Below are 14,028 nucleotides of genomic sequence, written 5' to 3'. Positions count from 1 at the left end.
TCGATCGAACGGCTAGCTATACAGGAGTATGTCCACTAGGGATGCTCTATCCCTAGTGGGAGACCGGGAGCTAGGTATCTGCACGTGAGCTAAATCTTTGGCTATAAATATGCATGCGATGCACTACTCTCTTGCACAAGCCACTAAGCCACCACCACACCACTCCACCAGTAAGAAGTGCAGCAGGTAGCTAGTAAGCCGGCGTAGCTTTGCTCTTGCAGCTAGCTAGCTAACCATGGCCGCCTCTGCCTCTTGCATTTCTCTGGTGGTGCTGCTCGTGGCTCTGGCCACGGCGGCGTCAGGCCAGCTATCGCCCACATTCTACGACACGTCGTGCCCCAGGGCACTGGCCACCATCAAGAGCGGCGTGGCGGCCGCCGTAAGCAGCGACCCCCACATGGGCGCGTCGCTGCTCCGGCTGCACTTCCACGACTGCTTCGTCCAAGTATGTTGGTCACGTGCATATATAGCCTGGTAGGTGGTAGCATGCACCTGTTTTGTTTCGGTTTTGTCCAGGGTTAACCGACCATGCCTCCATCTGCTTCACTGTATGTGATGTGCAGGGCTGCGACGCGTCTGTTCTGCTGTCTGGCATGGAACAAAACGCGGGTCCGAACTTTATGTCGCTGCGAGGCTTCGGCGTCATCGATAGCATCAAGGCGCAGCTCGAGGGTATATGCAGCCAGACCGTCTCCTGCGCCGACATACTCACTGTCGCGGCCCGTGACTCCGTCGTCGCTGTAAGAATATCATCTTATGATCATTTACATCATCAACTGGATTCTCGGCATCACTTGACACCATCGTTAACCGTTTGTTTGTTTTTGTTTTGAATTCTTCGCGTGCAGCTCGGGGGGCCGTCATGGACAGTCCCTCTGGGGAGAAGGGATTCCATATAGATGCAAACGAGGCGGCGGCAAACACGGACCTCCCAAGCTTTACATCTAGTCGGTCAGATCTTGAGACGGCGTTCCTCAACAAGGGGCTCAACACGATCGATATGGTGGCCCTCTCGGGCGCGCACACGATCGGCCAGGCGCAGTGTGGGACCTTTAAGGACAGGATCTACAACGAGACTAACATCGACACGACCTTCGCCACATCTCTCCGGGCCAACTGCCCCCGGTCCAACGGCGACAACAGCCTGGCGAACCTGGACACGACGACGCCCAACACGTTCGACAACGCCTACTACACCAACCTCATGTCACAGAAGGGGCTCCTGCATTCTGACCAGGTGCTCTTCAACAACGACACCACCGGCAACACCGTCCGGAACTTCGCGTCCAGCCCGGCGGCGTTCAGCAGCGCCTTCACGACGGCCATGATCAAGATGGGAAACATCGCGCCAAAGACAGGGACGCAGGGGCAGATCAGGCTCAGCTGCTCCAGGGTGAACTCTGATTGACAGACGAGTTACTGCCTACTAGCCAGCACGACACGTGAATGAATAAGGCCACAGAACCAGTGGCCAATATAAATACCAGGTCTTGAAAACGTGTATTTTATGTACGGGCAGCAGCAAATCATGCATGCATCTACACATATATATGTAACGATCGCAATTCCCACTTTCTCATGCAAAGGCATGGAGAATTACTATCAATCCTAGTTATACGTGTATACATATATAACTAGCAAAAGAGCCAGTGCGTTGCAACGGGAGAGAAAACATAACACACACTCTTAAACCAACAACCATCACCCAAGACCACAATAGGTCCATCTCTTTTATTTTTGCGAGGCATCATATTTGTGTTGCCGCTTATCCTCCTTCTCATCCTCGCCGGTGATGGTCTCGGTGTTCACACAAAACAAAACAAAAACGTGTTTGAATATGTTTAATCCTAAGGCGTCTCTCTCTCCCTCTCTCATCCCTCTCCCTCCCTCCCTCCCTCCCTCTCTCACTTTCTCGCTTTCTCTCACTCTCGCGATAAGAAATCTGTTGTTTTCCCCTGTAACATTTTTCAGAGGTATGCATGTGTAGTTATCGATGTTTTCTTTTCCCTATATTGTTATAGTGGGGTGTTTAGTTGCAATCCGGGTCGCCGCCGGTATGAAAGGAAAACGGAGCTTACGCTATAAATTATAAGTTTGCTCCCAAAACGATATTTTAAAAATATTTAACAGGTAAAATTAACATCATATTTAGATTCCACATATTTTTCTAATACAGTTTCATATATAATATGTTAAAATCGAAGTTACGGTTTAAAAGATACGGATAATTTAGAAAATCATTTATTTGACTTAAATATATTCCAAAATAATATTTAAAAATACTTAACAGGTGAAAATAATCTCATATTCATATTCTACATATTTTTCTAATCAAATTTCATATATAACATGTTCAAATAGGAGTTACGGTTTAAAAGATATGGATGATTTAAAAATACATTGTTTGACTTAAATATGATCCGCGGATGAATTACCTAAATCATCAGGGTTTTTTTCGAAAAATGTAAAATAACGGTTCGGGTGTGACTTAAATCCGGACTGCAGGTTGATTTCAACAAAACACAGGGACTTTTGTGTAAAATATAAAAAAACGATTCGTTTTGACTTAAAACAGGACTGCGGGTTGAATTCTTTGAAATAGAGGGACTTTTTTGAAAAATGTCATGACGGATGAAAGAAACCCAATTTGCTTTATTAATAGGTAAAGATGAGATATAAACTTCTCTTTTTACATTTGGCATGCATGACGTGGGCATGGAGAACTACTATCAATCGTACTCCCTCCGTTCTGAAATACATGACTCAACTTTGTACTAACTTTAGCCATTCCGTTTAGCCGTTCCGAAATAGATGACTCAACTTTATATTAACTTTTACTAAAGTTAGTACAAAGTCGAGTCATCTATTTCGAAACAGAGGGAGTAATACATAGTGAAGATATACACTTCTGTTTCGACATTTGGCATGAGGTAGCCGTGCTAGATTATTTTTAGGAGAAAACTTTTTTTTCCCAATGTTAGAAGAAAACTCAAGAATGTGAACTATCGTATGCGCTGCGCTCCCCGATTCCGATATATCACCCACTGCAGAAGATAGAAGCGCTTCTGTTGCTGCTGGACCGATCCATAGGTGCAAATATTTTTATTTCCTTTCTCCATTTTCCCCGTGTTCTTTGTTCTCTGTTCTTCTCAATGTTTTCCACCATTTTCCCTTTTCCTTTTTGTTTTTTAGGATAAAATATGTAAACCTTTCCAAAATTACATGAAAACCTGTCTTGAAAAGATTAATATACTTTCTTTCTTGCCAAATTATAATGCAGATAAGTTTTATCAAAAGCCAAACTTTTTAAACATTGACCAAATTCATGTAAAAAACCATCGACAATTACATACCAAAGGATTTGTCATGAAATATACTTTTGTATGGTATGTATCCGATATTGTAAATGTTTAAATTTTCCTATAACTTAGGTGAATTTTGAATTTGGAAAGCAAATATATGCACCACAATTTGGCGAGGAGGGAGTATATGAATATTTTTCTCTATGTAGTGAGTCATTTTATAATATGAGTTGCACATGTTTTAAAATTTCGTAAAAGTTTATGTATAGTTACATGAATTTTCATTATATATATGTAAATTCTCTTCATTAATAAAAATATTTTTATTTAAAATCTATTAATAGAAAACCAGTAACTACTTTTGTAAAATATATATGAATTACTGGCCCAGAGTGGTCAGCCTACCCTCACACGGTATCAACGTTTCCCCAAATTTTGCGAACCTTCTCTCTCAAATAATTTTTTCTTGCAAACCGCACTGCACGAGAATCCTCTGTCCTACATAGTTAGGTCGGTCCAGTATCAGGTCTTTTTTATTTTAATTTTCTTTGCTTTTTGCTTTCTTCACTATTTACTCAACTTATTGATTTGATTTTTTTTAATATTTGACATTTCTTTGTATTTTTTATCATAGTATATGCAACAAAAAAAATAAATGATATCTTTTGAAATTTGTAGTAATTATATAAAAATATGATTTTTCATGTAAACCATTTTTTGGAAATATAAATATTTGTTTTCAAATATATTGAGATATGTTGAATTGATATAGTAGGATGAAATGCCCGTATAGCAGGGATATGAGTCTACAACGCATAACACAGGTTTGCCGGTCCTGAGTCGCTTGACAAAAAAGCATGTTAAGTTTATTTACAATTGAAAATCCTCTGTCCTACATAGTTAGGTCGCCGTCCTCACTCTCCCATGGAGGTAAACGCACTAGGAGAGGTCATGCGCGGTTATGAAAGTTGAGGAGGGTAACTTAGGCCAAAATAGATTTTGAAAATATGCGGGAAAACTGAAAATAGTTATACGCAGGGTAAAAAGAACCGGAGGAAGTACGAAGAGGAGTCTAAGCTACATAGAGTTGCAGGCTTGAGCTGCCCTACGTTCAATAGGCACCTTCTGTCTACTGTAGCTATACTTGGGGGTCCTGGGACCATAACTCCTTGAGTGGTTCTTTTGTCAGGTAAAGCGTCAATGCAGTTATGTCTAATATGATGCGACAACCAAAAGCAAATGTTGTGAAGAAAAATGAGGTGAAAGAAACAAACAAGTAGCTGCGTGATGTGAAAAATGAACTTGTCAAGACAAAGTGGTGCATACATAGACCTGACGATCGTGCGAAAAAAAATGTATATATATCAAACTAAGCAGATTTTTTTTTCTTGAGTTGAGTTGTTTGGCTCAACTAAGAAGATTTCGAAAAAGGATAGTATTACAATTTGTTTTACACACCACACCACGTTTCAGGACCCACCTCATAGATCACTAAATGGTCTAAAAACTACTCCTCTGTAAATTTTTACAAGTTGTTTTAGCTCATTATTAGTGAGCTAAGACGTCTTACAAAAAATTACAGAGGTAGCACAAAACCTTTCCCAAATGGAGTAAAAGCTGACAAGGAGAAAATTGGAATTACTCATATTTCTATATATTATATCAGGTCTAGTTGCAAAACCAAAAGCTTGAGGACCATCAAGAGTTGGCGCCATCGAGAACACTACTATGTAGTCCAAAAAATTAAACTGCCGTTATATGCAGCATGGGACAAGCAAAAAGACAACGGCCGTAATACCTTTTGTCGAAATCTGCCAACGAGCAGCTGTATGAAAGTGGTCTCCTTGTTTTTTTTTTTAGAAAAGGAGGACGACCCCCGGCCTCTGCATCTGGACGATGCATACGGTCACTTTATTAATTATTGACACAAGACCGTACAGAGTCATACAACAATAAGTCTAAAGCCATCAAACTAAGCAACAACTGTCGCTATCCCTATCCAGTTGATGTAGGGGCGCTGAAAGTCTGGGCCTCATACCAAACAGACCACGCAACCAAACCTAACCATCTAAAGACTTGAGGTCCCACCCAGGACGCCTGCCGGGTATGGGCACCCACCAGTCCGGCGTGCTTCTCAACCAGGACCCCCTGCCGGGTATGAGGCCGCCGCAGCCACCTGCCACGAACCCATCTTCAGAGCTGTACTACTGCATCAACCTTGGCCAGTCCAACTGCCACCGACGCCACCATGACGCCAGGCAGCGTCACCCTCCTGCGCGAGTCCATCTCCGCTCATCAGGCGCCGAGTCTCCACTGCGCCACGCCGCCGAGATCCGCCGTCATCAATGAAGCAGATGAAACACCGCTCCTCCTCTTGTCCCCTCCAACCAGCACTCGCTCCAAAACGATACCCCCAGGAGGGAGAACGGTACCGATAGCACCGTCATCGTCCGATCCGGTAGACCCAGACCTAGGGTTTCCCCGGGAACTTTCCGATCAGATTGATGAGACTTGCAACGACGATGCCTCCAGAAGGAAACGACGTCTGAAACGCCGCCATCGTCCGCCAAGACCGCAGTCTGGCGCGATTTTCACCGGAAGCCACGTCTTCCCGATCTCGTGGCTGGCTGGAACCGAGCAGAACCTCGCCACGAATACGTATGTTGCCGTCGGTACTCCGGCGAAGATCCGACATCTCCTCACCGGTCCCTCCACGCGCCGCCGGTCGGCGAAAAGCCTCCCCGCGACGGATCCAAACGGGGCGTTGGATCCGCAGTAGCCGTCGTCACCATCACGAGCAGGATAGCCCACCTCGCCGGATGGAGCGCTGCCACCGCTGCTGTCCATGCAGGGCCGCCGCTCCGCCGGCGATGGTGCTCGGGCCCCCGCCGCACAGCCCGGAATCTCCGTCCTAGTCGCCGCCGTTGGATCGCATGAGAAGGGCCGCCCCCGCCGCCCTCAGATGGGATCCGCCGCCTCCCCGCCCAGAACCAATGGCACCGGGCCCGCCGCCACCGCGGCCCACGCCGGCGGCAGCAGCGGCAGGAAGGGGTGGAGGGAGAGGTGCTGGCGGCGCTAGGGTTGGGGCCCGTGGCGTCGCCCGGGGGGAGGCGACGCGAGGGGTGCTAGGTCATGCGGGGGGAGGCGACGCGAGGTATGTTTCCTTGGTAATCATGCAAGTAGGCATACCAAGAGGCGGGAATTGGTTTTAGCAAGCCCAACCTAAAAAAAAGACCTTAGCATGGCGCCGAGCACCATACAGAAAGAGAAGATTTGTCGTACATACTGTACTCAGTTGCCCAACTCCAAAAAACCATTTCCGTGGTGTGGATCTGGACCTTGCCGCCAGCGGATAGCATCAAGCGAAGATTTTGTCGGCTTACTGATCTATGATTAACACTTCTCCCAACCTCAATTTTAAGTTAAATTTTGATGATATGGCCATGATCTGTTCATTATCTATTTTCTTATAGTTACGACAGACTAGCGCGCCTGCGGAGTGAGTGGACGGACAGCGCCTCATTATGTGCATATAAGAGAGAAGAGTACGTTAAGCACGGGCACATTCATACATACGGTGATACGGAGACACATAGAATTAATGGGGTTCTCGGCTTTTGTTCTTTGGTGGCGGTCAGTGCAGGTCTATGTCGCCGTTGGGGGCAGCGCTACTGCTCAGGTGCTTCTCTTTGTGTTGGGTTTTGCGCGTAAGTTCGACATCCCACCATGGGTAAGATTATGCATATGGTTGGCGTTCCTATCCAGCGACGCTCTCGTGATATATGCCCTCGCCGCGCTCTTGAACCGCCCGACGCTGCAGAAGGATTTCCCTGCGCACGACATTGGCAACCATGACCTGCAGGTGTTTTGGGCACCAATCCTGCTGATTTACCTCAGCGGCCAGCCAATGATGACGGCCTACAACATCGAAGACAACGAGCTGTGGGGCCGAACCCTCTAAACCACGCCATTTCAGGTCAGTACTTCAGCTTATGCTTGCAGATACTCTGCGGCTCAAAAAAATTCTATCTGCAGCTCAAAAAAAAATCAAGTTCTGCTACTCAATAACTTCTATCTGCGGCTCAAAAAACAATCAAGCTCTACTTTTTTGGGGGGATTTTCAATCTATTCATCTTCAATCATGGTAATAAAACAAACACTAAAAATAATAAAAATTACATCCACATACGTAGACCAACTAGCGATGACTACACATACTGAAGCGTGCGGAAGACGCGCCGCTGTCATCGCCCATCCTCCGCCGGAGCCAGGCAAACCTTGTTGTAGTAGACAGTCGGGAAGTCGTCGTGCTAAGGCCCTACCCATAGAACCAACACACCAGGATAGCAACCGCCTCGGATGAAAAGTGTAGATCAAAATGGATCCAACCTGAAGACACATGAATAAAGTCGAACGACAAACAGATCCGAGCAAATCCACCAAAGGCAGGTCCGCTAGAGACACACCTCCACATGCCCAGCGATGATGCTAGACGCATCGCCGGAACGGGGGCTAGGCGGGAAGACCTTTAATTCATCTTGAGTGAGCCGACCCCGTCTCGCCTTCCTGAGCAGGATACAAACCGTAACAAAGCTCAAAAAAGGTTCTAAAAATAGAGTCCTCCCACTGGCAAGGGCCGAGATCGACTCCGCCTCCATGGCCCTAAGGCCACCGGAGATGAGACGGACCGCCGCCGGCGGGAGGCAGAGAACCCTAACTTTTTGTGAGGCAGCGGCTGGCTAGGTCGCGTACGAGAGTTGGGGTTGCTTGTACTACAGATACATGTTGGAAGGGAGAAGTGTTAAGCTCTACTACTTATGTGAGGTTATATACACTGTTGAGATGATCAGCTCTGGACCAACAGAATAAGAATGGGTGCATTCTGAATGATATGTTAGAATGGGTGCCTTTCGCCCTCTAAATGCTCTTGTTTTTCTCTCCCCGAAGGTTTTCTTCTCTAGGCTGTGCTTGTGGCCATTTGTACCACAGTGCACTTCGCAAGCTCTGTGTAATTGACCTGCTGGTCTTTAGGCTTTTCTGCGTGTTTTGAAATATACGAGGTAGAGCATGATGCACCTTTCATTTATAAAGCAATGGGTGCCACATCACCCTTACAACTGGTCCACTCATTAAGAAACATTATCAAACTATGCATACCGCCGAATTAGTGCTCTCTGAAAAATGGATATGATTCCTCAAAAAAATAAAAGGAAATCAATGTTTTTTTAAAGCTTAACCTCATTTGTGGTGATTTTGTAAAATTAACTCTACTGCCAGAATCTACTAGTTATTACTATGTTCTTGGTGAACTATGATTTGTTAGTACCATTTTTTATAACTCTAGAATTTCGCGAATACGCAAAAGCTTTGCGTATCTTTGCATTGATAGATAGAGTAGCAATACATGGGAGTCTTACAAGATGAAGGATAGGCTAACTAGCTCGTACTCAATGATGGCCAGCATCGGTAGCCTTGGCACACAGAGGACGGGGTGTGCTGCCCGATCAGACCTAGCCTACGTTTCCGGCAGGATGAGGGCCATGCCCTTGGCGCCGGCGCGCGCCCATAGCCGCGCCTCCTCCTGGATCATATGCACTGCGCGTCCCACGGCAGGCTGGTCGCCGTCGAATAGACACCCGTTCCGGTGTTTCCAAAGGTGCCATGCGGTGAGGACGGCAATGGAGGCAAGGCCGCGGCGAAGAGTAGCTGAGGAGTTGGAGATGGCCGTAGAGAGCCAACTGGCGAACTCGTCGTCGCGTGCTGGGATAGCGGTGGTGAATCGGCACCACGAGAGCACCTCATGCCAGATTTGGCGGGAGAAGGAGCAGCCCGTCAGGATATGCTGCATGGATTCCAGTTCTTGATCGCAGAGTAGGCAGCGAGGCTCGTGGGGAAGGCCATGCCGTGCCAGACGGTCGACAGTCCAGCACCTGCCCATCAGAGCAAGCCAGACGGAGAATTTGATGCGGAGCGGAGCCCATGGTCTCCAAGTGATACGCCAATGCGGGTCGGTGATGGAGACGGCGAAAAGAGCCTGATAGCAGGAGCTGGCAGAGTAGATCCCTGATTCAGTCCATCGCCACGACAGTCGATCCTGTTCGTCAGTCAGGTTCATGTGCCTGAGGCGCCGCCAGAGCGTGACATAATGCACGGTCATGGCCACGCCCATGGCGCCGTGAATGTCGGCAATCCACGCCTGGTTGAGCAGGCCGCCGCGAACCGAACGTGTCTTGCGTCGGCGTTTGGGCACCCTGCAGTAGACCAAAGGCGCAATCTCGGAGATGCTTTTCCCGTCCAACCAGTGATCTTCCCAGAACAAGCAGGACTCGCCATTGCCAACGCACCAAGAGGTTGAAGCCCTGAAGATGGCCCGGACCTCCGGGCAGTGGGGGATGTGCAGGTGCTGCCACGGGCGCGAGGCGTCGGATCTTTGCAGCCACAGCCACCGGGCACGCAGCGAGATGCCGGCGCGCTGCAGGTCTGGAATCCTGAGGCCACCTAGGGAGATTGGTCTACATACCCGGCGCCAGTTGACCTTGCAGTGGCCACCACTCACGTCCTTCCGGTTGTGTATCAAGCGGTTGACGCACTTTAGGATGGGCGGGTTGATGGCCATCGCAATCATGATGTGTGTTGGCATGGCCGAGAGAACATGACGGCACAGGGCAAGCCGGTTGCCCCTCGACATCAGGGATGCCCACCACGGCGAAAGTCTGCGCTCCAGCTTGTCGATGATGGGTTGTAGAGCGGTGGAACTGACTTTGCGGATCGACAGCGGCAGCCCGAGGTAGGTGGTGGGGAAGTCTTGCAGCGGGCAGGCAAGGTTCATGGTGATCATGGCCCGGTCCGCGTCCGTGCACTAGATGGGGGAGGCCGCGCATTTGGCATAGTTGGTGTGTAACCCCGAGGCTGCCCCGAATACCCGTAGCAGCTCGCGGATGGCAGCTAGGTCGTGCCTGTCCGGTCGGCAGAAGACAACGACATCGTCGGCGTAGATGGAGATGCTTGAGGGCATATGACACGTAGTGAGGCATTGCAGCACCCCCTCGCTGGCCGCACGGCATATGAGGTTGTTGAGGGTGTCGATGACTGTGAGGAAGAGCATGGGGGACACGGGACCCCCCTGCCGCAGCCCACAGCGGTGCTGGATGGGTGGTCCGGGGGCGCCGTTCTTGAGGACTCGTGTGCTGGCCGTGCCGAGGAGTATGCATATCCACTCGCACCTGACCGAATCCGAGGTGTAGGGCTGGAATTCGAGCCGAGTCAAGCCAGCTCGGCTCGACTCGCTAGAGCTCATTTCGTTAACGAGCTAGCTCAAATCCAAGATTGGCTCGACTTGTATAACTCGCGAGCTGGCTCGTTTAGCTTGTTAAGCTTGTTAAAGATATGAACATAAAACCCTCAAATATTATGAAAATAATTATGTATATATTAAACATATATATCACCAACAATAGTAATTTCCTTGTAACGCATGAGTCTCCTAGGCGGTTGGGCCTTCAACTGCTAGGCCTTGTGTTGTGCGCCTAGGACATAGGGTGTTGAGTGGCTGATCTTTTTTTGTATTGGGAGTGGCTGATCTTAGCCCAACGAGTTACACGAGTACTCGTGAGATTGGCTCGTTTAACTTGGTCTATAAACGATCTTAAACTAAAGCTTGGCTCGACTCGTTATTCTTCGAGTTCAAGTCGATTCGAGCCGAGTCACGAGCTACTCGTTTAGCTCATGAGCTTGGAGCTTTTTTTCCAGCCCTATCGAGGTGGCGTAAAGTCTCCAGAAGGAAAGCCCAGGACACGGAGTTGAAAGCGCGTGCGATATCAAGCTTAAGCATGACTCGTGGGTTCTTTAGGTTGTGGAGCTGCCTCGCTATTTGCTGCACGAGCAAGATGTTTTCGTGTATGCATCGGCCGGCGATGAAGGCACTTTGGTTGGCGGAGATCATGTCATTAAGGTGTGGCGCGAGGCGGAGCGAGAGCACCTTGGCGAAGAGCTTGGCGACGATGTGAATCAGGCTAATCAACCGGTAGTCCGAGAGAGATGCGGCGTCTTGCTTCTTGGGTAGGAGGATGAGTAGCGCCTCATTTAGCCGCTGGAACCCTTGGCCGTTGAGGTGGTATAACTTGTCGAACGCCGCCACAAAGTCGACTTTGATGGTTGCCCAAGAAGCACAGAGAAATTCCGACGTGAGGCCGTCCGGGCCGGGCGCCCGTCCCTTCGGGAGCCGCCGAACGGCCTCCCATATCTCATCCTCAGAGAAGGGGAGCTCGAGATCGAGCAGATGGAAGGATCGCGGGTCTAGGGCGTCCAGGTCGATGGATGATGTGCGCTCGATGCCGGTGCCGAGGATCGCTGTGAAGTGGTCGAATGCGGCTTGAGAAATCGCCGCCTGGCCATGGATGTGGCTGTCACCGTCCTGAAGTTAGAAGATGTGGTTCTTGCGGGCACGTTGGTCGGCATGGAGCCGGAAGAAGGCAGAGCCCGTGTCACCAGCTTTGAGGTAGCTTAGTCTCGTACGCTGCCGTGCCAGGGATCGCTCCAGGGAAGCCAACCCTAGGTACGTGGCTTTGAGACGTCGTCGAAGCCAGGCCTCGGCCGGGGAGAGCGCTCTCCAGTCTTGCGCCGCGTCAAAGCGCGCAATCAGCTCACGGGCAACGGACAGCTGCAGCGAGACGCCCCCACTGTCTTGGAAATCCAACGCTGCAGGCACTTGGCAGTGGCACGTAGCCTCGCGAAGATGCGACGGAACGGGTCTGGCTCATGGGGTGTAGAGTTCCAAGCCTGCGCGACCACCTCGTGGTAGCCCGGGAGCGAGGGCCAGAACCGTTTGAAGTGGAATCGTCTTGGTTTGCAGGAGCGCGGGAGGGCGTCGATGATGAGCGGCGCGTGATCAGATGCCGCGGATGACAAGCAGCGCAGCATGCAGCTAGGGTGATCGGTCACCCAGCCTGCGGTGCAGAGGACGCGGCCAATGCGCTCTAGGGTCGGCGCCTCGCGCTCGTTCGACCAGGTGTAGCGTCGGCCGTGTAGGTAGATATCCTGGAGCTCCTCGTCGGCGATGAAGTTTCTAAAGCGGCGCATGGTAGCTCGGTGCAGGTTCCCGTTGTTCTTGTCGTCGGCGCACGCGATCATGTTTAAGTCGCCCCCAATAAGCCAAGGCCCGGCGCAACAAGATCTCATGTCATGCAGGCCAGAGAGGAAGGCAATCTTCTCCGGCTCCTCTTGGGGACTGTAAACCCCCGTCACCCACCAATGTGGGCTGCCGTCGCGTGGTGTCACCAGCGCGTTGATGAAGTGGTCGGCGATGGTGGGATGAGAGATGGAGACGATGTCGTTCTGCCATGCAATGAGGATGCCACCGCGTATCTCCGTGGCCGGTAGGAAGAAGTAGTCGGGAAACGGGGCGCCTAGCGTATCGCGCACAAGGGACGACGAGACGACGGCGATCTTTGTTTCCTGAAGGCACACGATACACGGATTGGCCGAGCGGACGACGGAGCGTACAGCGCTACGCTTAACTGGGCAGTTGAGACCCCGCACATCCAAAATATAACCCTTTGGTTATGCTTCATTGGGAAACTAATGATGTCTCGAAGGGGGGGGGGGGTAGCAATAGGAGTTAGGCCTCAGTGATGAGCACAGGTGGAGCGTGCAGTGAGTTGGAGGGGTTGGCCGGCACCTCCCACCCATGGTAGTCCACGGGCGCGACGATCGTGTCGGCGGCCAGAGGGCGATCAAACATGCGTGCGTATTTCTCAAGTATGGAGTCGGAAATTGGCTCGTCTTGCTGCAGCAGGCCGAGACGACGTAGAAGCACCCGTTTTGCCTACTTCTCAGAGTCGAGTCCGCGATCAGCCTTGGCAATACGTCCACTGCGTCGAGGCGTGAAATCCAGTGGGACGGCGTTGCATCGGTGGCGCGGTAGCGGAGGCGGGAGAATAGGCGCGTTGGGGCACTGCATCGAGGAGACGAACCGCTCCAAGCGCTCCCCCAACTCGCGATCGTGGCCATCGATAGCCGGGATCCCTTCCGTGGCGCATGGGGCAATAATTATGGCCTGGCAGGCGTTGGGCCCACAAACCTCATCCTGCGCCTGGGTTGGCTGCTGCATCACGGGCCCATGCAAAGCGCTGCCCGGCACCGCGGAGGCCTCATCCTATAGCACGCGGGCGGGGGATGGGGCTGGCTTTGTCTGTGCCACGGTGGACCCGGGCTGCGTCGCCTGCAGGCCGCAGGCCGGTATTGAGATGGGATTGGTGCAGAGGGTTTCAGGAATCTCCGGCTTGTTGGCGGCAGGATGGGCAGAGGCAGCCCTGTCAGGGGAGCGTGGGGCGTCCAGCTCAGAGACTAGCACCCGTGGTGGGCACAGCGGGGCGTGGTCGGGCGCAGAAGGCTGACATGTGGCAAGCCCGTGCCTGCCAGGGCTAACCTGGGGAGGCAGCGCTTGGGTGTCGCGTAGCAGGGACCGCATCAACCCGTTGACTGGAGCGCCCGAGGTCGACTGGCAACCGACATGCGAGGACCCGGACGTGGCAACAGCAATCCGTTGGCGAAGAGCGGGCCTGCGAGCAGGGACGGGGGCCGTGGACGGGTGGGGCTCCAGGATGCCCCGCCAACCGCGGTACGGAGGACGCGTACCACGGCGGCGACGTTGGCCTTGGCCGGCGGTCCCAGCCTACCGGGTGCCGGGCGGTGACGCCCGAGAGGAGAGCGGCGGGAACTCGTGTCG

At 51.0% G+C, this 14,028-nt stretch overlaps 1 pseudogene; it reads left to right on the top strand.

Annotated features, from left to right (window-relative positions):
* Positions 1 to 235: 235 nt before the first annotated feature.
* LOC123039034 (peroxidase 1-like) lies at positions 236 to 1,408 on the top strand (annotated as a pseudogene).
* Positions 1,409 to 14,028: the final 12,620 nt, after the last annotated feature.

Source organism: Triticum aestivum, chromosome 2B (genome assembly GCF_018294505.1).
Source record: "Triticum aestivum cultivar Chinese Spring chromosome 2B, IWGSC CS RefSeq v2.1, whole genome shotgun sequence".
Lineage (NCBI taxonomy): Eukaryota > Viridiplantae > Streptophyta > Magnoliopsida > Poales > Poaceae > Triticum > Triticum aestivum.
This window is presented reverse-complemented; position numbering and strand designations above follow the sequence as displayed.